The sequence below is a fragment of the Amia ocellicauda genome, unplaced genomic scaffold (assembly GCF_036373705.1).
Source record: "Amia ocellicauda isolate fAmiCal2 unplaced genomic scaffold, fAmiCal2.hap1 HAP1_SCAFFOLD_147, whole genome shotgun sequence".
Classification (NCBI taxonomy): Eukaryota; Metazoa; Chordata; class Actinopteri; order Amiiformes; family Amiidae; genus Amia; species Amia ocellicauda.
The window spans coordinates 67,933-84,009 of record NW_027102710.1 but is presented as its reverse complement, the minus strand read 5'-3'; the positions used below and the strand labels follow the sequence as shown (position 1 = coordinate 84,009).

The 16,077-nt window shown below is 45.1% G+C and overlaps 10 non-coding genes and 25 pseudogenes across 10 annotated transcripts; all 35 read left to right on the top strand.

Moving 5' to 3' along the window:
• The first annotated feature begins 32 nt into the window (after positions 1-32).
• On the top strand, positions 33-151 carry LOC136722924 (5S ribosomal RNA). Its single transcript, XR_010806550.1, has one exon. It is a non-coding gene; the product is annotated as a 5S ribosomal RNA (ribosomal RNA).
• A 220-nt stretch (positions 152-371) lies between these two features.
• LOC136722933 (5S ribosomal RNA) lies at positions 372-489 on the top strand. Its single transcript, XR_010806558.1, has one exon. It is a non-coding gene; the product is annotated as a 5S ribosomal RNA (ribosomal RNA).
• A 551-nt stretch (positions 490-1,040) lies between these two features.
• Positions 1,041-1,159, top strand: LOC136722939 (uncharacterized; annotated as a pseudogene).
• A 220-nt stretch (positions 1,160-1,379) lies between these two features.
• On the top strand, positions 1,380-1,498 carry LOC136722963 (uncharacterized; annotated as a pseudogene).
• Positions 1,499-1,713: 215 nt separating this feature from the next.
• On the top strand, positions 1,714-1,832 carry LOC136722930 (5S ribosomal RNA). Its single transcript, XR_010806556.1, has one exon. It is a non-coding gene; the product is annotated as a 5S ribosomal RNA (ribosomal RNA).
• Positions 1,833-2,041: 209 nt separating this feature from the next.
• LOC136722951 (uncharacterized) lies at positions 2,042-2,160 on the top strand (annotated as a pseudogene).
• A 225-nt stretch (positions 2,161-2,385) lies between these two features.
• Positions 2,386-2,504, top strand: LOC136722918 (5S ribosomal RNA). Its single transcript, XR_010806545.1, has one exon. It is a non-coding gene; the product is annotated as a 5S ribosomal RNA (ribosomal RNA).
• A 208-nt stretch (positions 2,505-2,712) lies between these two features.
• Positions 2,713-2,831, top strand: LOC136722896 (uncharacterized; annotated as a pseudogene).
• A 208-nt stretch (positions 2,832-3,039) lies between these two features.
• On the top strand, positions 3,040-3,158 carry LOC136722879 (uncharacterized; annotated as a pseudogene).
• Positions 3,159-3,373: 215 nt separating this feature from the next.
• On the top strand, positions 3,374-3,492 carry LOC136722871 (5S ribosomal RNA). The gene has a single exon (XR_010806534.1). It is a non-coding gene; the product is annotated as a 5S ribosomal RNA (ribosomal RNA).
• A 216-nt stretch (positions 3,493-3,708) lies between these two features.
• Positions 3,709-3,827, top strand: LOC136722957 (uncharacterized; annotated as a pseudogene).
• A 219-nt stretch (positions 3,828-4,046) lies between these two features.
• Positions 4,047-4,165, top strand: LOC136722931 (5S ribosomal RNA). Its single transcript, XR_010806557.1, has one exon. It is a non-coding gene; the product is annotated as a 5S ribosomal RNA (ribosomal RNA).
• Positions 4,166-4,375: 210 nt separating this feature from the next.
• On the top strand, positions 4,376-4,494 carry LOC136722964 (uncharacterized; annotated as a pseudogene).
• A 214-nt stretch (positions 4,495-4,708) lies between these two features.
• LOC136722909 (uncharacterized) lies at positions 4,709-4,827 on the top strand (annotated as a pseudogene).
• A 215-nt stretch (positions 4,828-5,042) lies between these two features.
• LOC136722881 (uncharacterized) lies at positions 5,043-5,161 on the top strand (annotated as a pseudogene).
• A 211-nt stretch (positions 5,162-5,372) lies between these two features.
• LOC136722962 (uncharacterized) lies at positions 5,373-5,491 on the top strand (annotated as a pseudogene).
• Positions 5,492-5,718: 227 nt separating this feature from the next.
• On the top strand, positions 5,719-5,837 carry LOC136722884 (uncharacterized; annotated as a pseudogene).
• A 209-nt stretch (positions 5,838-6,046) lies between these two features.
• LOC136722892 (uncharacterized) lies at positions 6,047-6,165 on the top strand (annotated as a pseudogene).
• A 211-nt stretch (positions 6,166-6,376) lies between these two features.
• Positions 6,377-6,495, top strand: LOC136722937 (uncharacterized; annotated as a pseudogene).
• Positions 6,496-6,720: 225 nt separating this feature from the next.
• LOC136722935 (uncharacterized) lies at positions 6,721-6,839 on the top strand (annotated as a pseudogene).
• A 209-nt stretch (positions 6,840-7,048) lies between these two features.
• LOC136722947 (uncharacterized) lies at positions 7,049-7,167 on the top strand (annotated as a pseudogene).
• Positions 7,168-7,723: 556 nt separating this feature from the next.
• Positions 7,724-7,842, top strand: LOC136722882 (uncharacterized; annotated as a pseudogene).
• A 220-nt stretch (positions 7,843-8,062) lies between these two features.
• LOC136722929 (5S ribosomal RNA) lies at positions 8,063-8,181 on the top strand. Its single transcript, XR_010806555.1, has one exon. It is a non-coding gene; the product is annotated as a 5S ribosomal RNA (ribosomal RNA).
• A 220-nt stretch (positions 8,182-8,401) lies between these two features.
• Positions 8,402-8,520, top strand: LOC136722904 (uncharacterized; annotated as a pseudogene).
• A 218-nt stretch (positions 8,521-8,738) lies between these two features.
• LOC136722945 (uncharacterized) lies at positions 8,739-8,857 on the top strand (annotated as a pseudogene).
• A 210-nt stretch (positions 8,858-9,067) lies between these two features.
• LOC136722925 (5S ribosomal RNA) lies at positions 9,068-9,186 on the top strand. The gene has a single exon (XR_010806551.1). It is a non-coding gene; the product is annotated as a 5S ribosomal RNA (ribosomal RNA).
• A 215-nt stretch (positions 9,187-9,401) lies between these two features.
• Positions 9,402-9,520, top strand: LOC136722920 (5S ribosomal RNA). Its single transcript, XR_010806547.1, has one exon. It is a non-coding gene; the product is annotated as a 5S ribosomal RNA (ribosomal RNA).
• A 216-nt stretch (positions 9,521-9,736) lies between these two features.
• LOC136722883 (uncharacterized) lies at positions 9,737-9,855 on the top strand (annotated as a pseudogene).
• A 221-nt stretch (positions 9,856-10,076) lies between these two features.
• LOC136722903 (uncharacterized) lies at positions 10,077-10,195 on the top strand (annotated as a pseudogene).
• A 221-nt stretch (positions 10,196-10,416) lies between these two features.
• Positions 10,417-10,534, top strand: LOC136722958 (uncharacterized; annotated as a pseudogene).
• A 216-nt stretch (positions 10,535-10,750) lies between these two features.
• LOC136722908 (uncharacterized) lies at positions 10,751-10,869 on the top strand (annotated as a pseudogene).
• Positions 10,870-11,083: 214 nt separating this feature from the next.
• On the top strand, positions 11,084-11,202 carry LOC136722956 (uncharacterized; annotated as a pseudogene).
• A 216-nt stretch (positions 11,203-11,418) lies between these two features.
• Positions 11,419-11,537, top strand: LOC136722917 (5S ribosomal RNA). Its single transcript, XR_010806544.1, has one exon. It is a non-coding gene; the product is annotated as a 5S ribosomal RNA (ribosomal RNA).
• A 209-nt stretch (positions 11,538-11,746) lies between these two features.
• LOC136722893 (uncharacterized) lies at positions 11,747-11,865 on the top strand (annotated as a pseudogene).
• A 221-nt stretch (positions 11,866-12,086) lies between these two features.
• On the top strand, positions 12,087-12,205 carry LOC136722955 (uncharacterized; annotated as a pseudogene).
• The last annotated feature ends 3,872 nt before the right edge of the window (positions 12,206-16,077 follow it).

Here is a 16,077-nt window from a genome sequence, read left to right as displayed (position 1 = left end):
CTTTAAGAGACATCATGCAGCCAGGCCTCTTGGCTTGCGGCCACACCGTCCTGAACACGCCCGATCTCGTCAGATCTCGGAAGCTAAACGGGGCAGGGCCTGGTCAGTACTTGGATGGGAGACCTCCTGGAAATACCTGGTGCTGCAAGCTTTTTACGTCTCCTGGGAAACTTCATCGTAGCTCTTAATACTCTCTATCTGTCTGGAGGAGATATAATTGAAGTATTGTACACGTACCCGGCTATTTTCAACAGCCATTGCTGCACTGATATTTTTCCCTCCATTTTCCATTTTTTTTTTTTTTTTTTTTTGCTGGAAGTTCCGTCAATACCCGCCAGCCTTTAAGAGACATCATGCAGCCAGGCCTCTTAGCTTGCGGCCACACCGTCCTCAACGCGCCCGATCTCGTCAGATCTCGGAAGCTAACGGGGCAGGGCCTGGTCAGTACTTGGATGGGTGACCTCCTGGAAATACCAGGTGCTGCAAGCTTTTTACGTCTCCTGGGTAACTTCATCATAGCTCTTAATACTCTCTTTCAGTCTGTAGGAGATATTATTGAAGAATTGTACACGTACCCGGCTACTTTCAAAACCCTTTGCTGCACTGATATTTTTCCCTCCATTTTTCTTTTTTCTTTTTTTTTTTGCTGGAAGTTCCGTCAATACCCGCCAGCCTTAAAGAGACATCATGCAGCCGGGCCTCTTGGCCTTCAGCCACACCGTCCTGAACGCGCATGATATCGTCAGATCTCGGAAGCTAAACGGGGCAGGACCTGGTCAGTACTTGAATGTGAGACCTCCTGGAAATACCAGGTGCTGCAAGCTTTTTACGTCTCCTGGGTAACTTCATCGTAGCTCTTAATACTCTCTATCTGTCTGGAGGAGATATAATTGAAGTATTGTACACGTACCCAGCTACTGTCAACACCATTTGCTGCACTGATATTTTTCCATCCACTTTTCTTTTTTTTTTTTTTTTTTGCTGGAAGTTCCGTCAATACCCGCCAACCTTTAAGAGACATCATGGAGCCAGGCCTCTCGGCTTGCGGCCACACCGTCCTGAATGCGCCCGATCTCGTCAGATCTCGGAAGCTAAAGGGGGCAGGACCTGGTCAGTACTTGGATGGGAGACCTCCTAGAAATACCAGGTGCTGCAAGCTTTTTACGTCTCCTGGGTAACTTCATCGTAGCTCTTAATACTCTCTTTCTGTCTCCAGGAGATATAATTGAAGAATTGTACACGTACCCGGCTACTTTCAACACCCTTTCCTGCACTGATATTTTTCCCTCCATTTTTCTATTTTTTTTTTTTTTCTTTTTGCTGGAAATTCCGTCAATACCCGCCAGCCTTTAAGAGACATCATGCAGCCATGCATCTCGGCTTGCGGCCACACCATCCTGAACGCGCCCGATCTCGTCAGATCTCGGAAGCTAAACGGGGCAGGACCTGGTCAGTACATGAATGTGAGACCTCCTGGAAATACCTGGTGTTGCAAGCTTTTACGTCTTCTGGGTAACTTTATCGTAGCTCTTAATACTCTCTATCTGTCTGGAGGAGATATAATTGAAGTATTGTACACGTACCCAGCTACTGTCAACACCATTTGCTGCACTGATATTTTTCCATCCATTTTTCTTTTTTTTTTTTTTTTTTGCTGGAAGTTCCGTCAATACCCGCCAACCTTTAAGAGTCATCATGCAGCCAGGCCTTTCGGTTTGCGGCCACACCGTCCTGAATGCGCCCGATCTCGTCAGATCTCGGAAGCTAAACGGGGCAGGGCCTGGTCAGTACTTGGATGGGAGACTTCCTAGAAATACCAGGTGCTGCAAGCTTTTTACGTCTCCTGGGTAACTTCATCGTAGCTCTTAATACTCTCTTTCTGTCTCCAGGAGATATAATTGAAGAATTGTACACGTACCCGGCTACTTTCAACACCCTTTGCTGCACTGGTATATTTCCCTATATTTTTCTTTTTTTTTTTGCTGGCAGTTCCGTCAATACCCGCCAGCCTTTAAGAGACATCATGCAGCCAGGCATCTCGGCTTGCGGCCACACCATCCTGAACGCGGCCGATCTCGTCAGATCTCGGAAGCTAAACGGGGCAGGGCCTGGTCAGCACTTGGATGGGAGACCTCCTAGAAATACCAGGTGCTGCAAGCTTTTACGTCTCCTGGGTAACTTTATCGTAGCTCTTAATACTCTCTCTCTGTCTGGAGGAGATATAATTGAAGTATTGTACACGTATCCAGCTACTGTCAACACCCTTTGCTGCACTGATATTTTTCCATCCATTTTTCTTTTTTCTTTTTTTCTTTTTATTTTTTTGCTGGAAGTTCCGTCAATACCCGCTAACCTTTAAGAGGCATCATGCAGCCAGGCCTTTCGGCTTGTGGCCACACCGTCCTGAATGCGCCCGATCTCGTCAGATCTCGGAAGCTAAACGGGGCAGGGCCTGGTCAGTACTTGGATGGGAGACCTCCTAGAAATACCTGGTGCTGCAAGCTTTTACGTCTTCTGGGTAACTTTATCGTAGCTCTTAATACTCTCTTTCTGTCTCCAGGAGATATAATTGAAGAATTGTACACGTACCCGGCTACTTTCAACACCCTTTGCTGCACTGGTATATTTCCCTCTTTTTTTCTTTTTTTTTTTCCTGGCAGTTCCGTCAATACCCGCCAGCCTTTAAGAGACATCATGCAGCCAGGCATCTCGGCTTGTGGCCACACCATCCTGAACGCGCCCGATCTCGTCAGATCTCGGAAGCTAAACGGGGCAGGACCTGGTCAGTACATGAAAGTGAGACCTCCTGGAAATACCTAGTGCTGCAAGCTTTTACGACTCCTGGGTAACTTTATCGTAGCTCTTAATACTCTCTCTCTGTCTGGAGGAGATATAATTGAAGTATTGTACACGTACCCGGCTACTTTCAACACCCTTTGCTGCACTGGTATATTTCCCTCTATTTTTCTTTTTTTTTTTGCTGGCAGTTCCGTCAATACCCGCCAGCCTTTAAGAGACATCATGCAGCCAGGCATCTCGGCTTGCGGCCACACCATCCTGAACGCGCCCGATCTCGTCAGATCTCGGAAACTAAACGGGGCAGGACCTGGTCAGTACATGAATGTGAGACCTCCTGGAAATACCTGGTGCTGCAAGCTTTTACGTCTCCTGGGTAACTTTATCGTAGCTCTTAATACTCTCTATCTGTCTGGAGGAGATATAATTGAAGTATTATACACGTACCCAGCTACTGTCAACACCCTTTGCTGCACTGATATTTTTCCATCCATTTTTTTTTTTTTTTTTTTTTTTTGCTGGAAGTTCCGTCAATACCCGCCAACCTTTAAGAGACATCATGCAGCCAGGCCTCTCGGCTTGCGGCCACACCGTCCTGAATGCGCCCGATCTCGTCAGATCTCGGAAGCTAAACGGGACAGGGCCTGGTCAGTACTTGGATGGGAGACCTCCTAGAAATACCAGGTGCTGCAAGCCTTTTACGTCTCTTGGGTAACTTCATCGTAGCTCTTAATACTCTCTTTCTGTCTCCAGGAGATATAATTGAAGAATTGTACACTTACTAGGCTACTTTCAACACCCTTTGCTGCAATGATATTTTTCCCTCCATTTTTCTTTTTATTTTATTTTTTTGCTGGAAGTTCCGTCAATATCCGCCAGCCTTTAAGAGACATCATGCAGCCAGGCCTCTTGGCTTGTAGTCACACCGTCCTGAACGCGCCCGATCATATCAGATTTCGGAAGCTAAACGGGGCAGGGCCTGGTCAGTACTTGGATGTGTGACCTCCTGGAAATACCAGGTGCTGCAAGCTTTTTACGTCCCCTGGGTAACTTCATCGTAGCTCTTTATACTCTCTATCTGTCTGGAGGAGATATAATTGAAGAATTGTACACGTACCCGGCTACTTTCAACACCCTTTGCTGCACTGATATTTTTCCCTCCATTTTCCTTTTTTTTTTGTTTTTTTTTTGCTGGAAGTTCCGTCAATACCCGCCAGCCTTTAAGAGACATCATGCAGCCAGGCCTCTTGGCTTGCGGCCACACCGTCCTGAACGCGCCCGATCTCGTCAGATCTCGGAAGGTAAACGGGGCAGGGCCTGGTCAGTACTTGGATGGCTGACCTCCTAGAAATACCAGGTGCTGCAAGCTTTTTACGTCTCCTGGGTAACTTCATCGTAGCTCTTAATACGCTCTTTCTGTCTGGAGGAGATATAATTCAAGTATTGTACACGTACCCGGCTACTTTCAACACCCTTTGCTGCACTGGTATTTCTCCCTCCATTTCTCTTTTTTTTTATTGCTGGCAGTTCCGTCAATACCCGCCAGCCTTTAAGAGACATCATGCAGCCAGGCATCTCGGCTTGCGGCCACACCGTCCTGAACGCGTCCGATCTCGTAAGATCTCGGAAACTGAGTGGGGCAGGGCCTGGTCAGTACTTGGATGGGAGACCTCCTGGAAATACCAGGTGCTGCAAGCTTTTTACGTCTGCTGGGTAAGTTTATCGTAGCTCTTAATACTCTCTTTCTGTCTGGAGGAGATATAATTGAAGTATTGTACACGTACCCGGCTACTTTCAACACCCATTGCTGCACTGATATTTTTCCCTCCATTTTTCTTTTTTTTTTTTTTTTGCTGGAAGCTCCGTCAATACCCGCCAACCATTAAGACACATCATGCAGCCAGGCCTCTCGGCTTGCGGCCACACCGCCCTGAACACCCTCAATCTCGTCAGACCTCGGAAGCTGAACGGGGCAGTGCCTGTTCAGTACTTGCATGGGAGACCTGCTGGAAATAAAAGGTGCTGCAAGCATCTTACGTCTCCTGAGTAACTTCATCGTAGCTCTTAATACTCTCTTTCTGTCTGGAAGAGATATAATTGAAGAATTGTACACATACCCGGCTACTTTCAACACCCTTTGCTGCACTGATATTTTTCCCTCCATTTTTCTTTTTTCTTTTTTTGTTGCTGGCAGTTCCGTCAATACCCGCCAGCCATTAAGAGACATCATGCAGCCAGGCCTCTCGGCTTGCGGCCACACCGTCCTGAACGCGCCCGATCTCGTCAGATCTCGGAATTTAAACGGGGCAGGGCTTGGTCAGTACTTTTATGGGTGACCTTCTGGAAATACGAGGTGCTGCAAACTTTTTACGTCTCCTGGGTAACTTCATCGTAGCTCTTAATTCTCTCTTTCAGTCTGGAGGAGATATAATTGAAGAGTTGTACACGTACCTGGCTACTTTCAACACCCTTTGCTGCACTGATATTTTTACCACCATTTCTCTTTTTTTTTATTTGCTGGATGTTCTGTCACAACCCGCCAACCATTAAGAGACATCATGCAGCCAGGGCTCTCGGCTTGCAGCCACACCGTCCTGAACGCCCCCGATCTCATCAGATCTTGGAATTTAAACGGGGCAGGGCCTGGTCAGGACTTGGATGGGTGACCTCCTGGAAATGCCAGGTGCTGCAAGCTTTTTACGTCTCCTGGGTAACTTCATCGTAGCTCTTAATACTCTCTTTCTGTCTGGAGGAGATATAATTGAAGAATTGTACACGTACCCGGCTACTTTCAAAACCCATTACTGCACTGATATTTTTCCCTCCATTTTTCTTTTTCTTTATTTATTTATTTATTTTTTTGCTGGAAGTTCCGTCAATACCCGTCAGCCTTTAAGAGACATCATGCAGCCAGGCCTCTTGGCTTGCGGCCACATTGTCCTGAACGCGCCCGATCTCGTCAGATCTGGGAAGCTAAACGGGGCAGGGCCTGATCAGTACTTGGATGGGAGACCTCCAGGAAATACCTGGTACTGCAAGCTTTTAACGTCTCCTGGGAAACTTCATCGTAGCTCTTAATACTCTCTATCTGTCTGGAGGTGTTAAATTTAGGAATTGTACATGTACCCGGCTACTTTCAACAGCCTTTGCTGCACTGGTATTTTTCCCTCTATTTTTCTTTTTTTTTTTGGCTGGCAGTTCCGTCAATACCCGCCAGCCTTTAAGAGACATCATGCAGCCAGGCCTCTCGGCTTGCGGCCACACCGTCCTGAACGCGCCCGATCTCGTCAGATCTCGGAATTTAAACGGGGCAGGGCCTGGTCAGTACTTTTATAGGTGACCTTCTGGAAATACGAGGTGCTGCAAACTTTTTACGTCTCCTGGGTAACTTCATCGTAGCTCTTAATTCTCTCTTTCTGTCTGGAGGAGATATAATTGAAGAGTTGTACACGTACCTGGCTACTTTCAACACCCTTTGCTGCACTGATATTTTTACCACCATTTCTCTTTTTTTTTATTTGCTGGATGTTCCGTCACAACCCGCCAACCATTAAGAGACATCATGCAGCCAGGCCTCTCGGCTTGCAGCCACACCGTCCTGAACGCCCCCGATCTCATCAGATCTTGGAATTTAAACGGGGCAGGGCCTGGTCAGTACTTGGATGGGTGACCTCCTGGAAATGCCAGGTGCTGCAAGCTTTTTACGTCTCCTGGGTAACTTCATCGTAGCTCTTAATACTCTCTTTCTGTCTGGAGGAGATATAATTGAAGAATTGTACACGTACCCGGCTACTTTCAAAACCCATTACTGCACTGATATTTTTCCCTCCATTTTTCTTTTTCTTTATTTATTTTTTATTTTTTGCTGGAAGTTCCGTCAATACCCGTCAGCCTTTAAGAGACATCATGCAGCCAGGCCTCTTGGCTTGCGGCCACATTGTCCTGAACGCGCCCGATCTCGTCAGATCTCGGAAGCTAAACGGGGCAGGGCCTGATCAGTACTTGGATGGGAGACCTCCAGGAAATACCTGGTGCTGCAAGCTTTTAACGTCTCCTGGGAAACTTCATCGTAGCTCTTAATACTCTCTATCTGTCTGGAGGTGTTATAATTGAGGAATTGTACATGTACCCGGCTACTTTCAACAGCCTTTGCTGCACTGGTATTTTTCCCTCTATTTTTCTTTTTTTTTTTGCTGGCAGTTCCGTCAATACCCGCCAGCCTTTAAGAGACATCATGCAGCCAGGCGTCTCGGCTTGCGGCCACACCATCCTGAACGCGCCCGATCTCGTCAGATCTCGGAAGCTAAACGGGGCAGGACCTGGTCAGTACTTGATTGTGAGAACTCCTGGAAATACCTAGTGCTGCAAGCTTTTACGTCTCCTGGGTAACTTTATTGTTGCTCTTTATACTCTCTATCTGTCGGGAGGAGATATAATTGAAGTATTATACACGTACCCCTCTACTTTCAACACCCTTTGCTGCACTGATATTTTTCCCTCCATTTTTCTTTTTCTTTTTATTTTTTTATTTTTTTTTGCTGGAAGTTCCGTCAATACCCGCCAGCCTTTAAGAGACATCATGCAGCCAGGTCTCTTGGCTTGCGAACACACAGTCCTGAACGCGCCCGATCTCGGAAGATCTCGGAAACTAAATGGGGCAGGACCTGGTCAGTACTTGGATGGGAGATCTTCTTGAAATACCAGGTGCTGCCAGCTTTTTACGTCTCCTGGGGAACTTCATCGTAGCTCTTAATACTCTCTTTCTGTCTGGAGAATATATAATTGAAGTATTGTACACGTACCCGGCTACTTTCAAAACCCTTTGCTGCACTGGTATTTTTCCCTCTATTTTTCTTTTTTTTTTTTTGCTGGCAGTTCCGTCGATACCCGCCAGCCTTTAAGAGACATCATGCAGCCAGGTGTCTCGGCTTGCTGCCACACCATCCTGAACGCGCCCGATCTCGTCAGATCTCGGAAGCTAAACGGGGCATGACCTGGTCAGTACTTGAATGTGAGACCTCCTGGAAATACCTGGTGCTGCAAGCTTTTACGTCTCCTGGGTAACTTTATCGTAGCTCTTAATACTCTCTATCTGTCTGGAAGAGATATAATTGAAGTATTGTACACGTACCCAGCTACTGTCAACCCCCATTGCTGCACTGATATTTTTCCCTCCATTTTTCTATTTATTTATTTTTTATATTTTGCTGGAAGTTCCGTCAATACCCGCCAGCCTTTAAGAGACATCATGCAGCCAGGCCTCTTGGCTTGCGTCCACACCGTCCTGAACACGCCCGATCTCGTCAGATCTCGGAAGCTAAACGGGGTAGGACCTGGTCAGTACTTGGATGGGAGACCTCCTGGAAATACCTGGTGCTGCAAGCTTTTTACGTCTCCTGGGAAACTTCATCGTAGCTCTTAATACTCTCTATCTGTCTGGAGGAGATATAATTGAAGTATTGTACACGTACCCGGCTACTTTCAACAGCCTTTGCTGCACTGATATTTTTCCCTCCATTTTCCATTTTTTTTTTTTTTTTTTTTTGCTGGAAGTTCCGTCAATACCCGCCAGCCTTAAAGAGACATCATGCAGCCAGGCCTCTCGGCTTTCGGCCACACCGTCCTGAACGCGCATGATATCGTCAGATCTCGGAAGCTAAACGGGGCAGGACCTGGTCAGTACTTGAATGTGAGACCTCCTGGAAATACCAGGTGCTGCAAGCTTTTACGTCTCCTGGGTAACTTTATCGTAGCTCTTAATACTCTCTTTCAGCCTGCAGGAGATATAATTGAAGAATTGTACACGTACCCGGCTACTTTCAACACCCTTTCCTGCACTGATATTTTTCCCTCCATTTTTCTATTTTTTTTTTATTTTTTTTGCTGGAAGTTCCGTCAATACCCGCCAACCTTTAAGAGACATCATGCAGCCAGGCCTTTCGGGTTGTGGCCACACCGTCCTGATTGCGCCCGATCTCGTCAGATCTCGGAAGCTAAACGGGGCAGGGCCTGGTCAGTACTTGGATGGGAGACTTCCTAGAAATACCAGGTGCTGCAAGCTTTTTACGTCTCCTGGGTAACTTTATCGTAGCTCTTAATACTCTCTATCTGTCTGGAGGAGATATAATTGAAGAATTGTACACGTACCCGGCTACTTTCAACACCCTTTGCTGCACTGGTATATTTCCCTCTATTTTTCTTTTTTTTTTTTGGTGGCAGTTCCGTCAATACCCGCCAGCCTTTAAGAGACATCATGCAGCCAGGCATCTCGGCTTGCGGCCACACCATCCTGAACGCGCCCGATCTCGTCAGATCTCGGAAGCTAAACGGGGCAGGGCCTGGTCAGTACTTAGATGGGAGACCTCCTGGAGATACCAGGTGCTGCAAGCTTTTTACATCACTTGGGTAACTTCATCGTAGCTCTTAATACTCGCTTTCTGTCTGGAGGAGATATAATTGAAGAATTGTACACGTACCCAGCTACATTTAACACCCTTTGCTGCACTGATATTTTTCCCTCCATTTTTCTTATTTCTTTTTTTTTTGCTGGAACTTCCGTCAATACCCGCCAGCCTTTAAGAGACTTCATACATCCAGGCCTCTTGGCTTGCGGCCACACCGTCCTGAACGCGCCCGATCTCGTCAGATCTCGGAAGCTGAACGGGGCAGGGCCTGGTCAGTACTTGGATGGGTGACCTCCTGGAAATACCAGGTGCTGCAAGCTTTTTTCGTCACTTGGGTAACTTCATCGTAGCTCTTAATACTCTCTTTCTGTCTGGAGGAGATATAATTGAAGAATTGTACACGTACCCGGCTACTTTCACCACTCTTTGCTGCAGTGATATTTTTCCCTCCATTTTTCTTATTTCTTATTTTTTTTGCTGGAAGTTCCATCAATACCCGCCAGCCTTTAAGAGACATCATGCAGCCAGACCTCTTTGTTTGCGGCCACACCGTCCTGAACGTGCCCGATTTCGTCAGATCTCGGTACCTAAACGGGGCAGGGCCTGGTCTGTTCTTGGATGGGAGACCTCCTGGAAATACCAGGTGCTGCAAGCTTTTTACGTCTCCTGGGGAACTTCATCGTAGCTCTTAATACTCTCTTTCTGTCTGGAGGAGATATAATTGAAGAATTGTACACGTACCTGGCTACTTTCAACACCCTTTCCTGCACTGATATTTTTCCATCCATTTTTCTATTTTTTTTATTATTTTTTTTTGCTTGAAGTTCCGTCAATACCCGCCAGCCTTTAAGAGACATCATGCAGCCAGGCCTCTTGGCTTGAGGCCACACCGTCCTGAATACGAAAGAACTCGTCAGATCTCGGAAGAAAAACTGGGCAGGGCCTGGTCAGTAATTGGATGGGTGACCTCCTGGAAATACCAGGTGCTGCAAGCTTTTTACGTCTCCTGGGTAACTTCAGCGTAGCTCTTAATACTCTCATTCAGTCTGGAGGAGATATAATTGAAGAATTGTACACGTACCCGGCTACTTTCAACACCCTTTGCTGCACTGATATTTTTCCCTCAATTTTTCTATTTTTTTTATTATTTTTTTTTGCTGGAAGTTCCATCAATACCCTCCAGCCTTTAAGAGACATCATGCAGTCAGGCCTCTTGGCTTCCAGCCACACCGTCCTGAACGCGCCTGATCTCGTCAGATCTCGGAAGCTAAACGGGGCAGGGCCTGGTCAGTACTTAGATGGTGACCTCCTGGAAATACCAGGTGCTGCAAGCTTTTTACGTCTCCTGGGTAACTTCATCGTAGCTCTTAATACTCTCTTTCAGTCTGGAGGAGATATAATTGAAGAATTGTACACGTACCCGGCTACTTTCAACACCCTTTCCTGAACTGATATTTTCCACTCCATTTTTATTATTTCTTCTTTTTTTTGCTGGAAGTTCCGTCAATACCCTCCAGCCTTTAAGAGACATCATGCAGCCAGGCCTCTTGGCATGCGGACACATTGTCCTGAACGCGCCAGAACTCATCCGATCTCGGAAGCTAAACGGGGCAGGACCTGGTCAGTACTTGAATGTGAGACCTCCTAGAAATACCTGGTGCTGCAAGCTTTTACGTCTCCTGGGTAACTTCATCGTAGCTCTTTATACTCTCTTTCTGTCTGGAGGAGATATAATTGAAGTATTGTACACGTACCCGGCTACTTTTAACACCCTTTGCTGCACTGATATTTTTCCCTCCATTTTTCTTTTTTCATTTTTTTTTGCTGGAAGTTCTGTCAATACCCTCCAGCCATTTAGAGACATCATGCAGCCAGGCCTCTTGGCTTGCGGCCACACCGTCCTGAACGCGCCCGATCTCGTCAGACCTTGGAAACTAAATGGGCCAGGGCCTGGTTAGTACTTGGATGGGTGACCTCCTGGAAATACCAGGTGATGCAAGCTTTTTACTTATCCTGTGTAACTTCATCGTAGCTCTTAATACTCTCTTTCAGTCTGGAGGAGATATAATTGAAGAATTGTACACGTACCCGGCTACTTTCAACAGCCTTTGCTGCACTGATATTTTTCCCTCCATTTTTCTTTTTTCTTTTTTTTTTTGCTGGAAGGTCCGTCAAAACCCGCCCGCCTTTAAGAGACATCATGCTGCCAGGCCTCTCGGCTTGCGGCCACGCCGTCCTGAACGCGACCGATCTCATCAGATCTCGGAAGCTAAACAGGGCAGGGCCTGGTCAGTACTTGGATGGGTGACCTCCTGGAAATACCAGGTGCTGCAAGCTTTATACGTCTCCTGGGTAACATCATCGTAGATCTTAATACTCTCTTTCTGTCTGGAGGAGATATAATTGAAGAAATGTACACGTACCCGGCTACTTTCAACACCCTTTGCTGAACTGATATTTTTCCCTCCATTTTTCTTTTTTTATTTGCTGGAAGTTCCGTCAACACCCGTCAGCCTTTAAGAGACATCATGCAGCCAGGCCTCTCGGCTTGCGGCTACACCGTCCTGGACGCACCCCGTCTCGTCAGATCTCGGAAGCTAAACGGGGCATGGCCTGGTCAGTACTTGGATGGGAGATCTCCTAGAAATACCAGGTGCTGCAAGCTTCTTACGTCTCCTGGGTAACTTCATCGTAGTTCTTAATACTCTCTTTCTGTCTGGAGGAGATATAATTGAAGAATTGTACACGTTCCCGGCTACTTTCAACACCCTTTCCTGCACTGTTATTTTTCCCTCCATTTTTTTATTTTTTTATTTTTTATTTTTTGCTGGAAATTCCGTCAATACCCGCCAGCCTTTAAGAGACATCATGCAGCCAGGCATCTCGGCTTGCGGCCACACCGTCCTGAACGTGCCCGATTTCGTCAGACCTTGGAAACTAAACGGGCCAGGGCCTGGTTAGTACTTGGATGGGTGACCTCCAGGAAATACCAGGTGATGCAAGCTTTTTACGTCTCCTGGGTAACTTCATCGTAGCTCTTAATACTCTTTATCTGTCTGGAGGAGATATAATTGAAGTATTGTACACTTTGTCTTAGGGACAGTCTGGCTAGCAGTGACTGAGTGGTTGACAGACGACAAGCAACGGAATGTACGTGCTCTGTGATGTCATAGCAGTCAGCTGAGAGAGGCTCGTGATGTCATCGCTGAGCTGTCTGTCTGTCTGTCTGTCTCTCTCTCTCTCTCTCTCTCTCTCTTCCTCTCAATTCAATTCATTTGTATTGTCAAAGCAATTGGACATACATACATACATACATATATATATATATATATATATATATATATATATACATACATACATCCATACATGCTAGAAAGTCATTACTATGTTATCTTAAAGGCTAACTAAGCAGAACATATATCATTATAGAACAGAGTCCATAGGTCAACACATGGTTTTAGGGAACAGGCACGTAGGTCGTACCGTTTGACAATGTCTCCAAGGTTCTCATCGTAAATAACAAACAGAAATCAAACTATCTTCTGGGCTGACCTTCTAGCTTGACCGTATCTTTCTTAAGTATACAAGAGAGAAAAACAGGTGTAAGAAAATAATTTCTAATTTTCCTTCTACACATATATACATACATACATACATATGTAGCGTTATGTTGGGTGTATTTGGATAAGAGCATTTGGGCTCTGAGCTGAAGCACTGATCTAAAGAAGACCTCTCCCCCCCAAAGTTATCAGATTTCCTTAGCTCATCAGCTTGGAACTGGTTTGCATCAAAGTGACAGTTTTGGGGAGGATGGCACCGAGAAGAGGCCAAATAGTTTGGAATTCTGCTATGAGATGTCTGGAGAAAGGGGCCTGTAGGTGATAAAAACTCTTTGAAGTGGATGAGAGCCGAAATCCCGACATAGAGCTACGAACCCAGGCCAACCGGCATTTCCAAAAGATGGCATGGATTGACATCAGTCATAAATAAAGCCTCCCTCCAATAGGACACTGGGGGCTGAAACCGAAATCCAATCTCAAGAACTCAGGGACCAATCACCTACTGATCTGACAGACTATAAGGAACAGCGGACAGTCTTTCTCTCTCTCTCTCTCTCACCTGAACCAGAAACTCGCTGCCACAGCTCAACCTGTAGCTCTGTTGCCAGAACCGGAATCAGAAACCAACCAAGTCTTTGCCGGCAACAGAAGAGTTAAACTGGGAGAAGGAGATTGAGCGAAGAATTATTTTAAAGGACTTTATTAAATAAATAACTTCACAGACCCACCTGATCAGTGGAGTTTTACAGCTGGACAATTGACTAAGTCGACTGAATACGAAAGTGTCAGTCACTTAAATAGCTATTTGAGTCTTAAGAAACTTGACCCTTGGAACAAACAGGGCCCTGCTTTCCTCAAAGACTTTGTCTTCAAGTAACTATGGTGGAACCCTGCTTACAAAGAAGATTTTGTGCACAACCTTGGAGCCTTCAAACCAATGGAAAATCTGTTTGGAAAAGACTCTACATTCGCGAAACCCCAACTTCCAGGTGCATCGACTGAGTGGAAGTTCTTGGACAAAGCCGAACCGGACTGCCTTTGTTCCAAACCACACGGACCTCGTGCCGTGTGCTGTTATCTGAGCCCGAAGCCAGAGAGGCCTCTCTGCGACGAAGTTCACATAAGTTTAACAGTTTGGAGTTTGTGATTCATGACATTTGAGAAATCAATTAGAAATGTTAATCTGTGATTCATAACTCTAGAATGTGTAATATCATTTAGTTTTCTTAAATATAAATGTGAGTTGCATTAAACTGTTTTGTTGATAATTTTAGAAATAAAATCTGTCAACGCCGAGAAATATCTTCTCATTCCTGTTTAACTGTTTAGTCTGAAATTGACACAAGTTAATAGACATTAGATTATAGGTGGCCCTGCCTATCCTTAATCATTGAATAATAATCAGTTAAGGGAAATTGTGGTAACAAATAGGATCTTTCTCGGCACCTAAACGTAAATGAGACTGATATATATATAACGAGAAGTTACCTGACATAAATACTAACCTGCGTAGTAATAATACTAACGAGAGACTCACCTTCGTCTTACTAACCGGTATTGTAGTCAATGTGTTTATAACCTTTTTTGTTTAACGATTTGTTAAACGGAATGTACGTGCTCTGTGATGTCATAGCAGTAAGCTGAGAGAGGCTCGTCATGTCATCGCTGAGCTGGCTGGCTGGCTCTCTGTGTGTGTGTGTGTGTGTGTGTGTGTGTCTCTCTGTCTGTCTGTCTGTCTGTCTCTCTCTCTCTCTCTTACTCTCTCTCTCTCCCTCTCAATTCAATTCATTTGTATTGTCAAAGCAATTGGACATGCATACATACATACATACATATATATGGAAAATAAACAATATGTGTACATCTCTTTCTGCATTAGTGGTGCCCTCACAGATGTGCAAGTTACATGACAGACAGACAGACAGACACACACACACTTTCACACACAGACAGACAGACACAGACACACACACACATACTTTGACAGACAGACAGACAGACACACGCATATTATGGGTCTTTGTTGGGTAGTGAAATGGGTAGCATCAGTCGCAGTGTGGGTAATGTCAGGGAGCCAATCATAGTCCCCGTTATTTGCATATCGTGGCGCAAAGCATTCTGGGAAAAGCAACTAAACACGTTTAGTCATGTATTTGTCCATAGTTTACACATGAGATGAAAGAGACAGTATGACGTGTTGAGCACCTAGGATTCCTCATGTGTATGTGAGGGGCAGAGGAACCGGATCCCAAGTGTGCGTCCCAGGTGCTATAGGTTTCAAAGCATGCAGGGGAATAGGCACCCCACCCTGACACCTATAGAAGACTGGATAGGGAGATATAAATAGCAATGGGGAGACTCTTGTACTTGGTGTGGCTCTATCCATATAGTGGGGCCAGCAGGTGCAGCAATAGAAGCTCAGCCTGGGGAGACTGGATTTAGCATTTCCTCTCCATTTTGATAACTATCCATAATCATTTCTGCAAAATACTTCTATGATACCTATGTATGTTTTTTACTTGTACTATATTATACTATCAAGTATCAGTGTACACATACAATGTGACCTGTTACATTAATACAGAGGCCACGGAAGGCCAGATCACTAATAGCCACTGTCCCCTGATATTACACTTTTTTACAATCACTTTGGCACTCATTTCAGAACCTTGATGTCATTTTTCAAAACTCTAGACACTAAACTCACACCCGATGATCAAAATGCACATTTTTCAAAACTCTAACACTTTTTTACAATTGCTTGGATACAATACACATCAACCTCAGATCATTTGTTCATTGAACTAAAATGACACAACTTAACATCAAAGTATTACCATTTCAAAATGCAATTCACACATTACATCTGAGATCACTGTCTATTCATTTCATTACAAAGATCTAACTATCAATTGATACAGCTGCTCAAAATGATAAGTGACTGTTGCATTACTCTTAATGCATAATTTTATGGAAACTGACAAACAATATTCCATGTTTCGATCATGAAAGTTTCAGGATAATGAGATCCATTGACATCAATAAACGAGGAGCATGAACCAGTTGGACTACATTATCTATGGATGTAATATTTCATCATCATTCATCATCATGTAGCACTTTTCCACACCATGTTTGCAGTGTGGAAGGAAAGTTAGAAATTTTTTCTCTAATACCTGTTTTTCTCTCTTGTATACTTAAGAAAGATAAGGTCAAGCTAGAAGGTCAGGCCAGAAGGTAGTTTGATTTCTGTTTGTTATTTACGATGAGAATCTTGGAGACAATGTCAAACAGTATGATTGAAGTGCCTGCTCCCT